General features: G+C 45.7%; 8 non-coding genes across 8 annotated transcripts; all 8 read left to right on the top strand.

Annotated features, from left to right (window-relative positions):
* The first annotated feature begins 2,099 nt into the window (after positions 1-2,099).
* On the top strand, positions 2,100-2,290 carry LOC130332463 (U2 spliceosomal RNA). Its single transcript, XR_008875151.1, has one exon. It is a non-coding gene; the product is annotated as a U2 spliceosomal RNA (small nuclear RNA).
* A 2,082-nt stretch (positions 2,291-4,372) lies between these two features.
* LOC130332461 (U2 spliceosomal RNA) lies at positions 4,373-4,563 on the top strand. Its single transcript, XR_008875149.1, has one exon. It is a non-coding gene; the product is annotated as a U2 spliceosomal RNA (small nuclear RNA).
* Positions 4,564-6,652: 2,089 nt separating this feature from the next.
* On the top strand, positions 6,653-6,843 carry LOC130332460 (U2 spliceosomal RNA). Its single transcript, XR_008875148.1, has one exon. It is a non-coding gene; the product is annotated as a U2 spliceosomal RNA (small nuclear RNA).
* A 2,104-nt stretch (positions 6,844-8,947) lies between these two features.
* On the top strand, positions 8,948-9,138 carry LOC130332459 (U2 spliceosomal RNA). The gene has a single exon (XR_008875147.1). It is a non-coding gene; the product is annotated as a U2 spliceosomal RNA (small nuclear RNA).
* Positions 9,139-11,227: 2,089 nt separating this feature from the next.
* Positions 11,228-11,418, top strand: LOC130332457 (U2 spliceosomal RNA). The gene has a single exon (XR_008875146.1). It is a non-coding gene; the product is annotated as a U2 spliceosomal RNA (small nuclear RNA).
* Positions 11,419-13,511: 2,093 nt separating this feature from the next.
* Positions 13,512-13,702, top strand: LOC130332456 (U2 spliceosomal RNA). Its single transcript, XR_008875145.1, has one exon. It is a non-coding gene; the product is annotated as a U2 spliceosomal RNA (small nuclear RNA).
* Positions 13,703-15,798: 2,096 nt separating this feature from the next.
* Positions 15,799-15,989, top strand: LOC130332579 (U2 spliceosomal RNA). The gene has a single exon (XR_008875249.1). It is a non-coding gene; the product is annotated as a U2 spliceosomal RNA (small nuclear RNA).
* Positions 15,990-18,084: 2,095 nt separating this feature from the next.
* On the top strand, positions 18,085-18,275 carry LOC130332578 (U2 spliceosomal RNA). The gene has a single exon (XR_008875248.1). It is a non-coding gene; the product is annotated as a U2 spliceosomal RNA (small nuclear RNA).
* Positions 18,276-19,516: the final 1,241 nt, after the last annotated feature.

Genomic DNA, 19,516 nt, shown 5'->3' with positions numbered 1-19,516 from the left:
CCTTACAGGGTTAAAAAGAAAGATTCCTACTTTCATTGCTACCTGCTTGCTGGCTAGCCAGCTAGCCAGCCCTGTGGGCCTTGCTGCTGCTGCTGCTGCTGCTGCAGCCAAAAAACAAAAGGTGGTGCTGCTGCTGCTTCTGCTGCTTCTGCTTGTGTCTGGCCGCTGTTGGAGCGTCCAGGCACAGGACTTCTGCTGCTGCTGACTAAATGGCCTCCTTAATTGGATCATTTGAGTAGCCAACACACCTGTGCAGGTAGGGCATGACATGATAGGCAGCTGCCTTGATAGCGGGTGGGTGCTGAATGTTCCTAATTGACAAAATAAGATTAATGCTTATGAAGAAATATAAAATCTCATCCCTTCCCCAATATCGCGCCACACCCCTACCCCTTAATTCCCTGGTTGAACTTGATGGACATATGTCTTTTTTCGACCGTACTAACTATGTAACTATGTAACATAACATGGGGGGGTCTCCTGGCTGTTCACACAGGTGTGTCATTGCTGTACATTGACCATGCATTGCTTCTGTGGTATTGCAAAGGCAAAGACAAATGCTTCCAGCCATCCATTGCACTAATGGATTGGTCATCAGCTGGCTGTCTATGTCCCGCATCAATATAGACCAAAGTACAGAGGGTTAGGCTATGCTATAGTGCACCTACCTGATGCATCAGAAGGTGCGAGGCCCTTGCTAAATTCTGTGCACAGACTTTGAGATCTATGCTTTAGACTGTATCTAAACCTGCTCCAACATGGACTGACATTCTGGCCTACTTTCAGCCGATGCGACTTGTCTGTCGCTGAACAGTCGCTTTTTATGTATTCAGCACCTATGTATAATGTTGTAAAAATGCTCTAGAAGCTAAAGTCGCAGAAATGTCACACATATTTGGCCTGCAACTTTCTGTGCGACAAATTCAGACAGGAAAAATCAGTATAAATCCTTAGAAAATTATCCCCCAGTGTCTCCATCTGCTGGCGGTATTGAATAAGCATTGCTGCACTGATGGGGTATGCATTAGACGAAAAAAAAGAAGAAAAAGAAGAATAATACGCCCAGAAAAGAGGCGAAAAGGAGAAAAACGTAAAAAAACGTGAAAAAAAAGTAAGAGGAAGAGAAGGGAAAAAAAGGTGGAAATGGGTTTAAAAGTGATTTCGGCGGAGAAATATATATATATATATATATATATATATATATATATATATATATATATATATATACGCGCACACACACACATATATATAAACGTATTCTCCGTTGAGATATTGCAGCCGCTGCTGTGTCCAGGCCCAGGAGCCTTAGCACTGTGCTGTGATGTCACTCAATACCACTGACATCACTAGGTGTAAACAACATCTCTCCTTTGCTGTGTATGTGACTATGGAGCTGTTTGGTGATGTCGTCTATTATGGCCTTCATAGAAGCAACAGGAGATTGTTGCATCCATCTAGAACCCTCAGAACTACAGTGCTATGATGTCACTCACTTCCACAGGCCTTGCAGAGTGTAAACAACAACAACCCAGCTTTGTTGTGTATGTAACCATAGGGATTGTGATGTCACCTAGAACCTTCACAGCAGCGACAGCTTTATGAGGAGCATCAGCACTGCTCTGCCTGAGCAGAACCATCACCGCCATAGGTTGTCAAATAACCCGGATTTAACCCACACAGGTAAGTCCAATGGGGTGCAGGCATGTCCTCTATGCTTACAGCTTCCCGTGGGTGTTGGTTTGATACCGTTTGGGGACAGCCAAGGAGGCATCTGCAGGCAACAAAGGTAGGTGTGTGCTTGTGTGTGTGTTTCCTATGCAGATCCTAAGCCCAGTGTCACATGCAAGTAGGAGGAGTAAGAAGGGTTCCTGGCAAATCCGGGTTATGGATTGCATTTAAAAAGGCCCCGTGGGAGTGCAATGGGCCCCTGTCTTGCTGCTTAGCAATAATGGTATGGGTTTAGGTTCTGCTGTGTGTACTGGTGGTTGACTGCCCCCCAGCCCAGAGTGTGCATGGAAAATTGTCTGGCAGCCTCCCTGACAGCAAGCAGTGATAGTGCCCATGAAGGGGACCTTGTTGGGCCCGCCCCTTTCACGGTTATCGCTTCTCGGCCTTTTGGCTAAGATCAAGTGTAGTATCTGTTCTTATCAGTTTAATATCTGATACGTCCCCTATCTGGGGACCATATATTAAATGGATTTTTGAGAACGGGGGCCGATTTCGAAGCTTGCTTCCGTCGCCCTATGCATTGACCCGATATGGCAGTATCTTCGGGTACAGTGCACCACCCCCTTACAGGGTTAAAAAGAAAGATTCCTACTTTCATTGCTACCTGCTTGCTGGCTAGCCAGCTAGCCAGCCCTGTGGGCCTTGCTGCTGCTGCTGCTGCTGCAGCCAAAAAACAAAAGGTGGTGCTGCTGCTGCTTCTGCTGCTTCTGCTTGTGTCTGGCCGCTGTTGGAGCGTCCAGGCACAGGACTTCTGCTGCTGCTGACTAAATGGCCTCCTTAATTGGATCATTTGAGTAGCCAGCACACCTGTGCAGGTAGGGCATGACATGATAGGCAGCTGCCTTGATAGCGGGTGGGTGCTGAATGTTCCTAATTGACAAAATAAGATTAATGCTTATGAAGAAATATAAAATCTCATCCCTTCCCCAATATCGCGCCACACCCCTACCCCTTAATTCCCTGGTTGAACTTGATGGACATATGTCTTTTTTCGACCGTACTAACTATGTAACTATGTAACATAACATGGGGGGGTCTCCTGGCTGTTCACACAGGTGTGTCATTGCTGTACATTGACCATGCATTGCTTCTGTGGTATTGCAAAGGCAAAGACAAATGCTTCCAGCCATCCATTGCACTAATGGATTGGTCATCAGCTGGCTGTCTATGTCCCGCATCAATATAGACCAAAGTACAGAGGGTTAGGCTATGCTATAGTGCACCTACCTGATGCATCAGAAGGTGCGAGGCCCTTGCTAAATTCTGTGCACAGACTTTGAGATCTATGCTTTAGACTGTATCTAAACCTGCTCCAACATGGACTGACATTCTGGCCTACTTTCAGCCGATGCGACTTGTCTGTCGCTGAACAGTCGCTTTTTATGTATTCAGCACCTATGTATAATGTTGTAAAAATGCTCTAGAAGCTAAAGTCGCAGAAATGTCACACATATTTGGCCTGCAACTTTCTGTGCGACAAATTCAGACAGGAAAAATCAGTATAAATCCTTAGAAAATTATCCCCCAGTGTCTCCATCTGCTGGCGGTATTGAATAAGCATTGCTGCACTGATGGGGTATGCATTAGACGAAAAAAAAGAAGAAAAAGAAGAATAATACGCCCAGAAAAGAGGCGAAAAGGAGAAAAACGTAAAAAAACGTGAAAAAAAAGTAAGAGGAAGAGAAGGGAAAAAAAGGTGGAAATGGGTTTAAAAGTGATTTCGGCGGAGAAATATATATATATATATATATATATATATATATATATATATATACGCGCACACACACACATATATATAAACGTATTCTCCGTTGAGATATTGCAGCCGCTGCTGTGTCCAGGCCCAGGAGCCTTAGCACTGTGCTGTGATGTCACTCAATACCACTGACATCACTAGGTGTAAACAACATCTCTCCTTTGCTGTGTATGTGACTATGGAGCTGTTTGGTGATGTCGTCTATTATGGCCTTCATAGAAGCAACAGGAGATTGTTGCATCCATCTAGAACCCTCAGAACTACAGTGCTATGATGTCACTCACTTCCACAGGCCTTGCAGAGTGTAAACAACAACAACCCAGCTTTGTTGTGTATGTAACCATAGGGATTGTGATGTCACCTAGAACCTTCACAGCAGCGACAGCTTTATGAGGAGCATCAGCACTGCTCTGCCTGAGCAGAACCATCACCGCCATAGGTTGTCAAATAACCCGGATTTAACCCACACAGGTAAGTCCAATGGGGTGCAGGCATGTCCTCTATGCTTACAGCTTCCCGTGGGTGTTGGTTTGATACCGTTTGGGGACAGCCAAGGAGGCATCTGCAGGCAACAAAGGTAGGTGTGTGCTTGTGTGTGTGTTTCCTATGCAGATCCTAAGCCCAGTGTCACATGCAAGTAGGAGGAGTAAGAAGGGTTCCTGGCAAATCCGGGTTATGGATTGCATTTAAAAAGGCCCCGTGGGAGTGCAATGGGCCCCTGTCTTGCTGCTTAGCAATAATGGTATGGGTTTAGGTTCTGCTGTGTGTACTGGTGGTTGACTGCCCCCCAGCCCAGAGTGTGCATGGAAAATTGTTGCAGCCTCCCTGACAGCAAGCAGTGATAGTGCCCATGAAGGGGACCTTGTTGGGCCCGCCCCTTTCACGGTTATCGCTTCTCGGCCTTTTGGCTAAGATCAAGTGTAGTATCTGTTCTTATCAGTTTAATATCTGATACGTCCCCTATCTGGGGACCATATATTAAATGGATTTTTGAGAACGGGGGCCGATTTCGAAGCTTGCTTCCGTCGCCCTATGCATTGACCCGATATGGCAGTATCTTCGGGTACAGTGCACCACCCCCTTACAGGGTTAAAAAGAAAGATTCCTACTTTCATTGCTACCTGCTTGCTGGCTAGCCAGCTAGCCAGCCCTGTGGGCCTTGCTGCTGCTGCTGCTGCTGCTGCAGCCAAAAAACAAAAGGTGGTGCTGCTGCTGCTTCTGCTGCTTCTGCTTGTGTCTGGCCGCTGTTGGAGCGTCCAGGCACAGGACTTCTGCTGCTGCTGACTAAATGGCCTCCTTAATTGGATCATTTGAGTAGCCAGCACACCTGTGCAGGTAGGGCATGACATGATAGGCAGCTGCCTTGATAGCGGGTGGGTGCTGAATGTTCCTAATTGACAAAATAAGATTAATGCTTATGAAGAAATATAAAATCTCATCCCTTCCCCCAATATCGCGCCACACCCCTACCCCTTAATTCCCTGGTTGAACTTGATGGACATATGTCTTTTTTTTCGACCGTACTAACTATGTAACTATGTAACATAACATGGGGGGGTCTCCTGGCTGTTCACACAGGGTGTGTCATTGCTGTACATTGACCATGCATTGCTTCTGTGGTATTGCAAAGGCAAAAGACAAATGCTTCCAGCCATCCATTGCACTAATGGATTGGTCATCAGCTGGCTGTCTATGTCCCGCATCAATATAGACCAAAGTACAGAGGGTTAGGCTATGCTATAGTGCACCTACCTGATGCATCAGAAGGTGCGAGGCCCTTGCTAAATTCTGTGCACAGACTTTGAGATCTATGCTTTAGACTGTATCTAAACCTGCTCCAACATGGACTGACATTCTGGCCTACTTTCAGCCGATGCGACTTGTCTGTCGCTGAACAGTCGCTTTTTATGTATTCAGCACCTATGTATAATGTTGTAAAAATGCTCTAGAAGCTAAAGTCGCAGAAATGTCACACATATTTGGCCTGCAACTTTCTGTGCGACAAATTCAGACAGGAAAAATCAGTATAAATCCTTAGAAAATTATCCCCCAGTGTCTCCATCTGCTGGCGGTATTGAATAAGCATTGCTGCACTGATGGGGTATGCATTAGACGAAAAAAAAGAAGAAAAAGAAGAATAATACGCCCAGAAAAGAGGCGAAAAGGAGAAAAACGTAAAAAAACGTGAAAAAAAAGTAAGAGGAAGAGAAGGGAAAAAAAGGTGGAAATGGGTTTAAAAGTGATTTCGGCGGAGAAATATATATATATATATATATATATATATATATATATATATACGCGCACACACACACATATATATAAACGTATTCTCCGTTGAGATATTGCAGCCGCTGCTGTGTCCAGGCCCAGGAGCCTTAGCACTGTGCTGTGATGTCACTCAATACCACTGACATCACTAGGTGTAAACAACATCTCTCCTTTGCTGTGTATGTGACTATGGAGCTGTTTGGTGATGTCGTCTATTATGGCCTTCATAGAAGCAACAGGAGATTGTTGCATCCATCTAGAACCCTCAGAACTACAGTGCTATGATGTCACTCACTTCCACAGGCCTTGCAGAGTGTAAACAACAACACCCAGCTTTGTTGTGTATGTAACCATAGGGATTGTGATGTCACCTAGAACCTTCACAGCAGCGACAGCTTTATGAGGAGCATCAGCACTGCTCTGCCTGAGCAGAACCATCACCGCCATAGGTTGTCAAATAACCCGGATTTAACCCACACAGGTAAGTCCAATGGGGTGCAGGCATGTCCTCTATGCTTACAGCTTCCCGTGGGTGTTGGTTTGATACCGTTTGGGGACAGCCAAGGAGGCATCTGCAGGCAACAAAGGTAGGTGTGTGCTTGTGTGTGTGTTTCCTATGCAGATCCTAAGCCCAGTGTCACATGCAAGTAGGAGGAGTAAGAAGGGTTCCTGGCAAATCCGGGTTATGGATTGCATTTAAAAAGGCCCCGTGGGAGTGCAATGGGCCCCTGTCTTGCTGCTTAGCAATAATGGTATGGGTTTAGGTTCTGCTGTGTGTACTGGTGGTTGACTGCCCCCCAGCCCAGAGTGTGCATGGAAAATTGTCTGGCAGCCTCCCTGACAGCAAGCAGTGATAGTGCCCATGAAGGGGACCTTGTTGGGCCCGCCCCTTTCACGGTTATCGCTTCTCGGCCTTTTGGCTAAGATCAAGTGTAGTATCTGTTCTTATCAGTTTAATATCTGATACGTCCCCTATCTGGGGACCATATATTAAATGGATTTTTGAGAACGGGGGCCGATTTCGAAGCTTGCTTCCGTCGCCCTATGCATTGACCCGATATGGCAGTATCTTCGGGTACAGTGCACCACCCCCTTACAGGGTTAAAAAGAAAGATTCCTACTTTCATTGCTACCTGCTTGCTGGCTAGCCAGCTAGCCAGCCCTGTGGGCCTTGCTGCTGCTGCTGCTGCTGCTGCAGCCAAAAAACAAAAGGTGGTGCTGCTGCTGCTTCTGCTGCTTCTGCTTGTGTCTGGCCGCTGTTGGAGCGTCCAGGCACAGGACTTCTGCTGCTGCTGACTAAATGGCCTCCTTAATTGGATCATTTGAGTAGCCAGCACACCTGTGCAGGTAGGGCATGACATGATAGGCAGCTGCCTTGATAGCGGGTGGGTGCTGAATGTTCCTAATTGACAAAATAAGATTAATGCTTATGAAGAAATATAAAATCTCATCCCTTCCCCAATATCGCGCCACACCCCTACCCCTTAATTCCCTGGTTGAACTTGATGGACATATGTCTTTTTTCGACCGTACTAACTATGTAACTATGTAACATAACATGGGGGGGTCTCCTGGCTGTTCACACAGGTGTGTCATTGCTGTACATTGACCATGCATTGCTTCTGTGGTATTGCAAAGGCAAAGACAAATGCTTCCAGCCATCCATTGCACTAATGGATTGGTCATCAGCTGGCTGTCTATGTCCCGCATCAATATAGACCAAAGTACAGAGGGTTAGGCTATGCTATAGTGCACCTACCTGATGCATCAGAAGGTGCGAGGCCCTTGCTAAATTCTGTGCACAGACTTTGAGATCTATGCTTTAGACTGTATCTAAACCTGCTCCAACATGGACTGACATTCTGGCCTACTTTCAGCCGATGCGACTTGTCTGTCGCTGAACAGTCGCTTTTTATGTATTCAGCACCTATGTATAATGTTGTAAAAATGCTCTAGAAGCTAAAGTCGCAGAAATGTCACACATATTTGGCCTGCAACTTTCTGTGCGACAAATTCAGACAGGAAAAATCAGTATAAATCCTTAGAAAATTATCCCCCAGTGTCTCCATCTGCTGGCGGTATTGAATAAGCATTGCTGCACTGATGGGGTATGCATTAGACGAAAAAAAAGAAGAAAAAGAAGAATAATACGCCCAGAAAAGAGGCGAAAAGGAGAAAAACGTAAAAAAACGTGAAAAAAAAGTAAGAGGAAGAGAAGGGAAAAAAAGGTGGAAATGGGTTTAAAAGTGATTTCGGCGGAGAAATATATATATATATATATATAATAATTATATATATATATATATATATATATATATACGCGCACACACACACATATATATCAAACGTATTCTCCGTTGAGATATTGCAGCCGCTGCTGTGTCCAGGCCCAGGAGCCTTAGCACTGTGCTGTGATGTCACTCAATACCACTGACATCACTAGGTGTAAACAACATCTCTCCTTTGCTGTGTATGTGACTATGGAGCTGTTTGGTGATGTCGTCTATTATGGCCTTCATAGAAGCAACAGGAGATTGTTGCATCCATCTAGAACCCTCAGAACTACAGTGCTATGATGTCACTCACTTCCACAGGCCTTGCAGAGTGTAAACAACAACAACCCAGCTTTGTTGTGTATGTAACCATAGGGATTGTGATGTCACCTAGAACCTTCACAGCAGCGACAGCTTTATGAGGAGCATCAGCACTGCTCTGCCTGAGCAGAACCATCACCGCCATAGGTTGTCAAATAACCCGGATTTAACCCACACAGGTAAGTCCAAATGGGGTGGCAGGCATGTCCTCTATGCTTACAGCTTCCCGTGGGTGTTGGTTTGATACCGTTTGGGGACAGCCAAGGAGGCATCTGCAGGCAACAAAGGTAGGTGTGTGCTTGTGTGTGTGTTTCCTATGCAGATCCTAAGCCCAGTGTCACATGCAAGTAGGAGGAGTAAGAAGGGTTCCTGGCAAATCCGGGTTATGGATTGCATTTAAAAAGGCCCCGTGGGAGTGCAATGGGCCCCTGTCTTGCTGCTTAGCAATAATGGTATGGGTTTAGGTTCTGCTGTGTGTACTGGTGGTTGACTGCCCCCCAGCCCAGAGTGTGCATGGAAAATTGTCTGGCAGCCTCCCTGACAGCAAGCAGTGATAGTGCCCATGAAGGGGACCTTGTTGGGCCCGCCCCTTTCAACGGTTATCGCTTCTCGGCCTTTTGGCTAAGATCAAGTGTAGTATCTGTTCTTATCAGTTTAATATCTGATACGTCCCCTATCTGGGGACCATATATTAAATGGATTTTTGAGAACGGGGGCCGATTTCGAAGCTTGCTTCCGTCGCCCTATGCATTGACCCGATATGGCAGTATCTTCGGGTACAGTGCACCACCCCCTTACAGGGTTAAAAAGAAAGATTCCTACTTTCATTGCTACCTGCTTGCTGGCTAGCCAGCTAGCCAGCCCTGTGGGCCTTGCTGCTGCTGCTGCTGCTGCTGCAGCCAAAAAACAAAAGGTGGTGCTGCTGCTGCTTCTGCTGCTTCTGCTTGTGTCTGGCCGCTGTTGAGCGTCCAGGCACAGGACTTCTGCTGCTGCTGACTAAATGGCCTCCTTAATTGGATCATTTGAGTAGCCAGCACACCTGTGCAGGTAGGGCATGACATGATAGGCAGCTGCCTTGATAGCGGGTGGGTGCTGAATGTTCCTAATTGACAAAATAAGATTAATGCTTATGAAGAAATATAAAATCTCATCCCTTCCCCAATATCGCGCCACACCCCTACCCTTAATTCCCTGGTTGAACTTGATGGACATATGTCTTTTTTCGACCGTACTAACTATGTAACTATGTAACATAACATGGGGGGGGTCTCCTGGCTGTTCACACAGGTGTGTCATTGCTGTACATTGACCATGCATTGCTTCTGTGGTATTGCAAAGGCAAAGACAAATGCTTCCAGCCATCCATTGCACTAATGGATTGGTCATCAGCTGGCTGTCTATGTCCCCGCATCAATATAGACCAAAGTACAGAGGGTTAGGCTATGCTATAGTGCACCTACCTGATGCATCAGAAGGTGCGAGGCCCTTGCTAAATTCTGTGCACAGACTTTGAGATCTATGCTTTAGACTGTATCTAAACCTGCTCCAACATGGACTGACATTCTGGCCTACTTTCAGCCGATGCGACTTGTCTGTCGCTGAACAGTCGCTTTTTATGTATTCAGCACCTATGTATAATGTTGTAAAAATGCTCTAGAAGCTAAAGTCGCAGAAATGTCACACATATTTGGCCTGCAACTTTCTGTGCGACAAATTCAGACAGGAAAAATCAGTATAAATCCTTAGAAAATTATCCCCCAGTGTCTCCATCTGCTGGCGGTATTGAATAAGCATTGCTGCACTGATGGGGTATGCATTAGACGAAAAAAAAGAAGAAAAAGAAGAATAATACGCCCAGAAAAGAGGCGAAAAGGAGAAAAACGTAAAAAAACGTGAAAAAAAAGTAAGAGGAAGAGAAGGGAAAAAAAGGTGGAAATGGGTTTAAAAGTGATTTCGGCGGAGAAATATATATATATATATATATATATATATATATATATATATATATACGCGCACACACACACATATATCTAAACGTATTCTCCGTTGAGATATTGCAGCCGCTGCTGTGTCCAGGCCCAGGAGCCTTAGCACTGTGCTGTGATGTCACTCAATACCACTGACATCACTAGGTGTAAACAACATCTCTCCTTTGCTGTGTATGTGACTATGGAGCTGTTTGGTGATGTCGTCTATTATGGCCTTCATAGAAGCAACAGGAGATTGTTGCATCCATCTAGAACCCTCAGAACTACAGTGCTATGATGTCACTCACTTCCACAGGCCTTGCAGAGTGTAAACAACAACAACCCAGCTTTGTTGTGTATGTAACCATAGGGATTGTGATGTCACCTAGAACCTTCACAGCAGCGACAGCTTTATGAGGAGCATCAGCACTGCTCTGCCTGAGCAGAACCATCACCGCCATAGGTTGTCAAATAACCCGGATTTAACCCACACAGGTAAGTCCAATGGGGTGCAGGCATGTCCTCTATGCTTACAGCTTCCCGTGGGTGTTGGTTTGATACCGTTTGGGGACAGCCAAGGAGGCATCTGCAGGCAACAAAGGTAGGTGTGTGCTTGTGTGTGTGTTTCCTATGCAGATCCTAAGCCCAGTGTCACATGCAAGTAGGAGGAGTAAGAAGGGTTCCTGGCAAATCCGGGTTATGGATTGCATTTAAAAAGGCCCCGTGGGAGTGCAATGGGCCCCTGTCTTGCTGCTTAGCAATAATGGTATGGGTTTAGGTTCTGCTGTGTGTACTGGTGGTTGACTGCCCCCCAGCCCAGAGTGTGCATGGAAAATTGTCTGGCAGCCTCCCTGACAGCAAGCAGTGATAGTGCCCATGAAGGGGACCTTGTTGGGCCCGCCCCTTTCACGGTTATCGCTTCTCGGCCTTTTGGCTAAGATCAAGTGTAGTATCTGTTCTTATCAGTTTAATATCTGATACGTCCCCTATCTGGGGACCATATATTAAATGGATTTTTGAGAACGGGGGCCGATTTCGAAGCTTGCTTCCGTCGCCCTATGCATTGACCCGATATGGCAGTATCTTCGGGTACAGTGCACCACCCCCTTACAGGGTTAAAAAGAAAGATTCCTACTTTCATTGCTACCTGCTTGCTGGCTAGCCAGCTAGCCAGCCCTGTGGGCCTTGCTGCTGCTGCTGCTGCTGCTGCAGCCAAAAAACAAAAGGTGGTGCTGCTGCTGCTTCTGCTGCTTCTGCTTGTGTCTGGCCGCTGTTGGAGCGTCCAGGCACAGGACTTCTGCTGCTGCTGACTAAATGGCCTCCTTAATTGGATCATTTGAGTAGCCAGCACACCTGTGCAGGTAGGGCATGACATGATAGGCAGCTGCCTTGATAGCGGGTGGGTGCTGAATGTTCCTAATTGACAAAATAAGATTAATGCTTATGAAGAAATATAAAATCTCATCCCTTCCCCAATATCGCGCCACACCCCTACCCCTTAATTCCCTGGTTGAACTTGATGGACATATGTCTTTTTTCGACCGTACTAACTATGTAACTATGTAACATAACATGGGGGGGTCTCCTGGCTGTTCACACAGGTGTGTCATTGCTGTACATTGACCATGCATTGCTTCTGTGGTATTGCAAAGGCAAAGACAAATGCTTCCAGCCATCCATTGCACTAATGGATTGGTCATCAGCTGGCTGTCTATGTCCCGCATCAATATAGACCAAAGTACAGAGGGTTAGGCTATGCTATAGTGCACCTACCTGATGCATCAGAAGGTGCGAGGCCCTTGCTAAATTCTGTGCACAGACTTTGAGATCTATGCTTTAGACTGTATCTAAACCTGCTCCAACATGGACTGACATTCTGGCCTACTTTCAGCCGATGCGACTTGTCTGTCGCTGAACAGTCGCTTTTTATGTATTCAGCACCTATGTATAATGTTGTAAAAATGCTCTAGAAGCTAAAGTCGCAGAAATGTCACACATATTTGGCCTGCAACTTTCTGTGCGACAAATTCAGACAGGAAAAATCAGTATAAATCCTTAGAAAATTATCCCCCAGTGTCTCCATCTGCTGGCGGTATTGAATAAGCATTGCTGCACTGATGGGGTATGCATTAGACGAAAAAAAAGAAGAAAAAGAAGAATAATACGCCCAGAAAAGAGGCGAAAAGGAGAAAAACGTAAAAAAACGTGAAAAAAAAGTAAGAGGAAGAGAAGGGAAAAAAAGGTGGAAATGGGTTTAAAAGTGATTTCGGCGGAGAAATATATATATATATATATATATATATATATATATATATATATATATATACGCGCACACACACACATATATATAAACGTATTCTCCGTTGAGATATTGCAGCCGCTGCTGTGTCCAGGCCCAGGAGCCTTAGCACTGTGCTGTGATGTCACTCAATACCACTGACATCACTAGGTGTAAACAACATCTCTCCTTTGCTGTGTATGTGACTATGGAGCTGTTTGGTGATGTCGTCTATTATGGCCTTCATAGAAGCAACAGGAGATTGTTGCATCCATCTAGAACCCTCAGAACTACAGTGCTATGATGTCACTCACTTCCACAGGCCTTGCAGAGTGTAAACAACAACAACCCAGCTTTGTTGTGTATGTAACCATAGGGATTGTGATGTCACCTAGAACCTTCACAGCAGCGACAGCTTTATGAGGAGCATCAGCACTGCTCTGCCTGAGCAGAACCATCACCGCCATAGGTTGTCAAATAACCCGGATTTAACCCACACAGGTAAGTCCAATGGGGTGCAGGCATGTCCTCTATGCTTACAGCTTCCCGTGGGTGTTGGTTTGATACCGTTTGGGGACAGCCAAGGAGGCATCTGCAGGCAACAAAGGTAGGTGTGTGCTTGTGTGTGTGTTTCCTATGCAGATCCTAAGCCCAGTGTCACATGCAAGTAGGAGGAGTAAGAAGGGTTCCTGGCAAATCCGGGTTATGGATTGCATTTAAAAAGGCCCCGTGGGAGTGCAATGGGCCCCTGTCTTGCTGCTTAGCAATAATGGTATGGGTTTAGGTTCTGCTGTGTGTACTGGTGGTTGACTGCCCCCCAGCCCAGAGTGTGCATGGAAAATTGTCTGGCAGCCTCCCTGACAGCAAGCAGTGATAGTGCCCATGAAGGGGACCTTGTTGGGCCCGCCCCTTTCACGGTTATCGCTTCTCGGCCTTTTGGCTAAGATCAAGTGTAGTATCTGTTCTTATCAGTTTAATATCTGATACGTCCCCTATCTGGGGACCATATATTAAATGGATTTTTGAGAACGGGGGCCGATTTCGAAGCTTGCTTCCGTCGCCCTATGCATTGACCCGATATGGCAGTATCTTCGGGTACAGTGCACCACCCCCTTACAGGGTTAAAAAGAAAGATTCCTACTTTCATTGCTACCTGCTTGCTGGCTAGCCAGCTAGCCAGCCCTGTGGGCCTTGCTGCTGCTGCTGCTGCTGCAGCCAAAAAACAAAAGGTGTTGCTGCTGCTGCTTCTGCTGCTTCTGCTTGTGTCTGGCCGCTGTTGGAGCGTCCAGGCACAGGACTTCTGCTGCTGCTGACTAAATGGCCTCCTTAATTGGATCATTTGAGTAGCCAGCACACCTGTGCAGGTAGGGCATGACATGATAGGCAGCTGCCTTGATAGCGGGTGGGTGCTGAATGTTCCTAATTGACAAAATAAGATTAATGCTTATGAAGAAATATAAAATCTCATCCCTTCCCCAATATCGCGCCACACCCCTACCCCTTAATTCCCTGGTTGAACTTGATGGACATATGTCTTTTTTCGACCGTACTAACTATGTAACTATGTAACATAACATGGGGGGGTCTCCTGGCTGTTCACACAGGTGTGTCATTGCTGTACATTGACCATGCATTGCTTCTGTGGTATTGCAAAGGCAAAGACAAATGCTTCCAGCCATCCATTGCACTAATGGATTGGTCATCAGCTGGCTGTCTATGTCCCGCATCAATATAGACCAAAGTACAGAGGGTTAGGCTATGCTATAGTGCACCTACCTGATGCATCAGAAGGTGCGAGGCCCTTGCTAAATTCTGTGCACAGACTTTGAGATCTATGCTTTAGACTGTATCTAAACCTGCTCCAACATGGACTGACATTCTGGCCTACTTTCAGCCGATGCGACTTGTCTGTCGCTGAACAGTCGCTTTTTATGTATTCAGCACCTATGTATAATGTTGTAAAAATGCTCTAGAAGCTAAAGTCGCAGAAATGTCACACATATTTGGCCTGCAACTTTCTGTGCGACAAATTCAGACAGGAAAAATCAGTATAAATCCTTAGAAAATTATCCCCCAGTGTCTCCATCTGCTGGCGGTATTGAATAAGCATTGCTGCACTGATGGGGTATGCATTAGACGAAAAAAAAGAAGAAAAAGAAGAATAATACGCCCAGAAAAGAGGCGAAAAGGAGAAAAACGTAAAAAAACGTGAAAAAAAAGTAAGAGGAAGAGAAGGGAAAAAAAGGTGGAAATGGGTTTAAAAGTGATTTCGGCGGAGAAATATATATATATATATATATATATATATATATATATATATATATATATATATATACGCGCACACACACACATATATATAAACGTATTCTCCGTTGAGATATTGCAGCCGCTGCTGTGTCCAGGCCCAGGAGCCTTAGCACTGTGCTGTGATGTCACTCAATACCACTGACATCACTAGGTGTAAACAACATCTCTCCTTTGCTGTGTATGTGACTATGGAGCTGTTTGGTGATGTCGTCTATTATGGCCTTCATAGAAGCAACAGGAGATTGTTGCATCCATCTAGAACCCTCAGAACTACAGTGCTATGATGTCACTCACTTCCACAGGCCTTGCAGAGTGTAAACAACAACAACCCAGCTTTGTTGTGTATGTAACCATAGGGATTGTGATGTCACCTAGAACCTTCACAGCAGCGACAGCTTTATGAGGAGCATCAGCACTGCTCTGCCTGAGCAGAACCATCACCGCCATAGGTTGTCAAATAACCCGGATTTAACCCACACAGGTAAGTCCAATGGGGTGCAGGCATGTCCTCTATGCTTACAGCTTCCCGTGGGTGTTGGTTTGATACCGTTTGGGGACAGCCAAGGAGGCATCTGCAGGCAACAAAGGTAGGTGTGTGCTTGTGTGTGTGTTTCCTATGCAGATCCTAAGCCCAGTGTCACATGCAAGTAGGAGGAGTAAGAAGGGTTCCTGGCAAATCCGGGTTATGGATTGCATTTAAAAAGGCCCCGTGGGAGTGCAATGGGCCCCTGTCTTGCTGCTTAGCAATAATGGTATGGGTTTAGGTTCTGCTGTGTGTACTGGTGGTTGACTGCCCCCCAGCCCAGAGTGTGCATGGAAAATTGTCTGGCAGCCTCCCTGACAGCAAGCAGTGATAGTGCCCATGAAGGGGACCTTGTTGGGCCCGCCCCTTTCACGGTTATCGCTTCTCGGCCTTTTGGCTAAGATCAAGTGTAGTATCTGTTCTTATCAGTTTAATATCTGATACGTCCCCTATCTGGGGACCATATATTAAATGGATTTTTGAGAACGGGGGCCGATTTCGAAGCTTGCTTCCGTCGCCCTATGCATTGACCCGATATGGCAGTATCTTCGGGTACAGTGCACCACCCCCTTACAGGGTTAAAAAGAAAGATTCCTACTTTCATTGCTACCTGCTTGCTGGCTAGCCAGCTAGCCAGCCCTGTGGGCCTTGCTGCTGCTGCTGCTGCTGCTGCAGCCAAAAAACAAAAGGTGGTGCTGCTGCTGCTTCTGCTGCTTCTGCTTGTGTCTGGCCGCTGTTGGAGCGTCCAGGCACAGGACTTCTGCTGCTGCTGACTAAATGGCCTCCTTAATTGGATCATTTGAGTAGCCAGCACACCTGTGCAGGTAGGGCATGACATGATAGGCAGCTGCCTTGATAGCGGGTGGGTGCTGAATGTTCCTAATTGACAAAATAAGATTAATGCTTATGAAGAAATATAAAATCTCATCCCTTCCCCAATATCGCGCCACACCCCTACCCCTTAATTCCCTGGTTGAACTTGATGGACATATGTCTTTTTTCGACCGTACTAACTATGTAACTATGTAACATAACATGGGGGGGTCTCCTGGCTGTTCACACAGGTGTGTCATTGCTGTACATTGACCATGCATTGCTTCTGTGGTATTGCAAAGGCAAAGACAAATGCTTCCAGCCATCCATTGCACTAATGGATTGGTCATCAGCTGGCTGTCTATGTCCCGCATCAATATAGACCAAAGTACAGAGGGTTAGGCTATGCTATAGTGCACCTACCTGATGCATCAGAAGGTGCGAGGCCCTTGCTAAATTCTGTGCACAGACTTTGAGATCTATGCTTTAGACTGTATCTAAACCTGCTCCAACATGGACTGACATTCTGGCCTACTTTCAGCCGATGCGACTTGTCTGTCGCTGAACAGTCGCTTTTTATGTATTCAGCACCTATGTATAATGTTGTAAAAATGCTCTAGAAGCTAAAGTCGCAGAAATGTCACACATATTTGGCCTGCAACTTTCTGTGCGACAAATTCAGACAGGAAAAATCAGTATAAATCCTTAGAAAATTATCCCCCAGTGTCTCCATCTGCTGGCGGTATTGAATAAGCATTGCTGCACTGATGGGGTATGCATTAGACGAAAAAAAAGAAGAAAAAGAAGAATAATACGCCCAGAAAAGAGGCGAAAAGGAGAAAAACGTAAAAAAACGTGAAAAAAAAGTAAGAGGAAGAGAAGGGAAAAAAAGGTGGAAATGGGTTTAAAAGTGATTTCGGCGGAGAAATATATATATATATATATATATATATATATATATATATATATATATATATACGCGCACACACACACATATATATAAACGTATTCTCCGTTGAGATATTGCAGCCGCTGCTGTGTCCAGGCCCAGGAGCCTTAGCACTGTGCTGTGATGTCACTCAATACCACTGACATCACTAGGTGTAAACAACATCTCTCCTTTGCTGTGTATGTGACTATGGAGCTGTTTGGTGATGTCGTCTATTATGGCCTTCATAGAAGCAACAGGAGATTGTTGCATCCATCTAGAACCCTCAGAACTACAGTGCTATGATGTCACTCACTTCCACAGGCCTTGCAGAGTGTAAACAACAACAACCCAGCTTTGTTGTGTATGTAACCATAGGGATTGTGATGTCACCTAGAACCTTCACAGCAGCGACAGCTTTATGAGGAGCATGAGCACTGCTCTGCCTGAGCAGAACCATCACCGCCATAGGTTGTCAAATAACCCGGATTTAACCCACACAGGTAAGTCCAATGGGGTGCAGGCATGTCCTCTATGCTTACAGCTTCCCGTGGGTGTTGGTTTGATACCGTTTGGGGACAGCCAAGGAGGCATCTGCAGGCAACAAAGGTAGGTGTGTGCTTGTGTGTGTGTTTCCTATGCAGATCCTAAGCCCAGTGTCACATGCAAGTAGGAGGAGTAAGAAGGGTTCCTGGCAAATCCGGGTTATGGATTGCATTTAAAAAGGCCCCGTGGGAGTGCAATGGGCCCCTGTCTTGCTGCTTAGCAATAATGGTATGGGTTTAGGTTCTGCTGTGTGTACTGGTGGTTGACTGCCCCCCAGCCCAGAGTGTGCATGGAAAATTGTCTGGCAGCCTCCCTGACAGCAAGCAGTGATAGTGCCCATGAAGGGGACCTTGTTGGGCCCGCCCCTTTCACGGTTATCGCTTCTCGGCCTTTTGGCTAAGATCAAGTGTAGTATCTGTTCTTATCAGTTTAATATCTGATACGTCCCCTATCTGGGGACCATATATTAAATGGATTTTTGAGAACGGGGGCCGATTTCGAAGCTTGCTTCCGTCGCCCTATGCATTGACCCGATATGGCAGTATCTTCGGGTACAGTGCACCACCCCCTTACAGGGTTAAAAAGAAAGATTCCTACTTTCATTGCTACCTGCTTGCTGGCTAGCCAGCTAGCCAGCCCTGTGGGCCTTGCTGCTGCTGCTGCTGCTGCTGCAGCCAAAAAACAAAAGGTGGTGCTGCTGCTGCTTCTGCTGCTTCTGCTTGTGTCTGGCCGCTGTTGGAGCGTCCAGGCACAGGACTTCTGCTGCTGCTGACTAAATGGCCTCCTTAATTGGATCATTTGAGTAGCCAGCACACCTGTGCAGGTAGGGCATGACATGATAGGCAGCTGCCTTGATAGCGGGTGGGTGCTGAATGTTCCTAATTGACAAAATAAGATTAATGCTTATGAAGAAATATAAAATCTCATCCCTTCCCCAATATCGCGCCACACCCCTACCCCTTAATTCCCTGGTTGAACTTGATGGACATATGTCTTTTTTCGACCGTACTAACTATGTAACTATGTAACATAACATGGGGGGGTCTCCTGGCTGTTCACACAGGTGTGTCATTGCTGTACATTGACCATGCATTGCTTCTGTGGTATTGCAAAGGCAAAGACAAATGCTTCCAGCCATCCATTGCACTAATGGATTGGTCATCAGCTGGCTGTCTATGTCCCGCATCAATATAGACCAAAGTACAGAGGGTTAGGCTATGCTATAGTGCACCTACCTGATGCATCAGAAGGTGCGAGGCCCTTGCTAAATTCTGTGCACAGACTTTGAGATCTATGCTTTAGACTGTATCTAAACCTGCTCCAACATGGACTGACATTCTGGCCTACTTTCAGCCGATGCGACTTGTCTGTCGCTGAACAGTCGCTTTTTATGTATTCAGCACCTATGTATAATGTTGTAAAAATGCTCTAGAAGCTAAAGTCGCAGAAATGTCACACATATTTGGCCTGCAACTTTCTGTGCGACAAATTCAGACAGGAAAAATCAGTATAAATCCTTAGAAAATTATCCCCCAGTGTCTCCATCTGCTGGCGGTATTGAATAAGCATTGCTGCACTGATGGGGTATGCATTAGACGAAAAAAAAGAAGAAAAAGAAGAATAATACGCCCAGAAAAGAGGCGAAAAGGAGAAAAACGTAAAAAAACGTGAAAAAAAAGTAAGAGGAAGAGAAGGGAAAAAAAGGTGGAAATGGGTTTAAAAGTGATTTCGGCGGAGAAATATATATATATATATATATATATATATATATATATATATATACGCGCACACACACACATATATATAAA

This window comes from Hyla sarda, unplaced genomic scaffold (genome assembly GCF_029499605.1).
Source record: "Hyla sarda isolate aHylSar1 unplaced genomic scaffold, aHylSar1.hap1 scaffold_379, whole genome shotgun sequence".
NCBI lineage: Eukaryota > Metazoa > Chordata > Amphibia > Anura > Hylidae > Hyla > Hyla sarda.
This window is presented reverse-complemented; position numbering and strand designations above follow the sequence as displayed.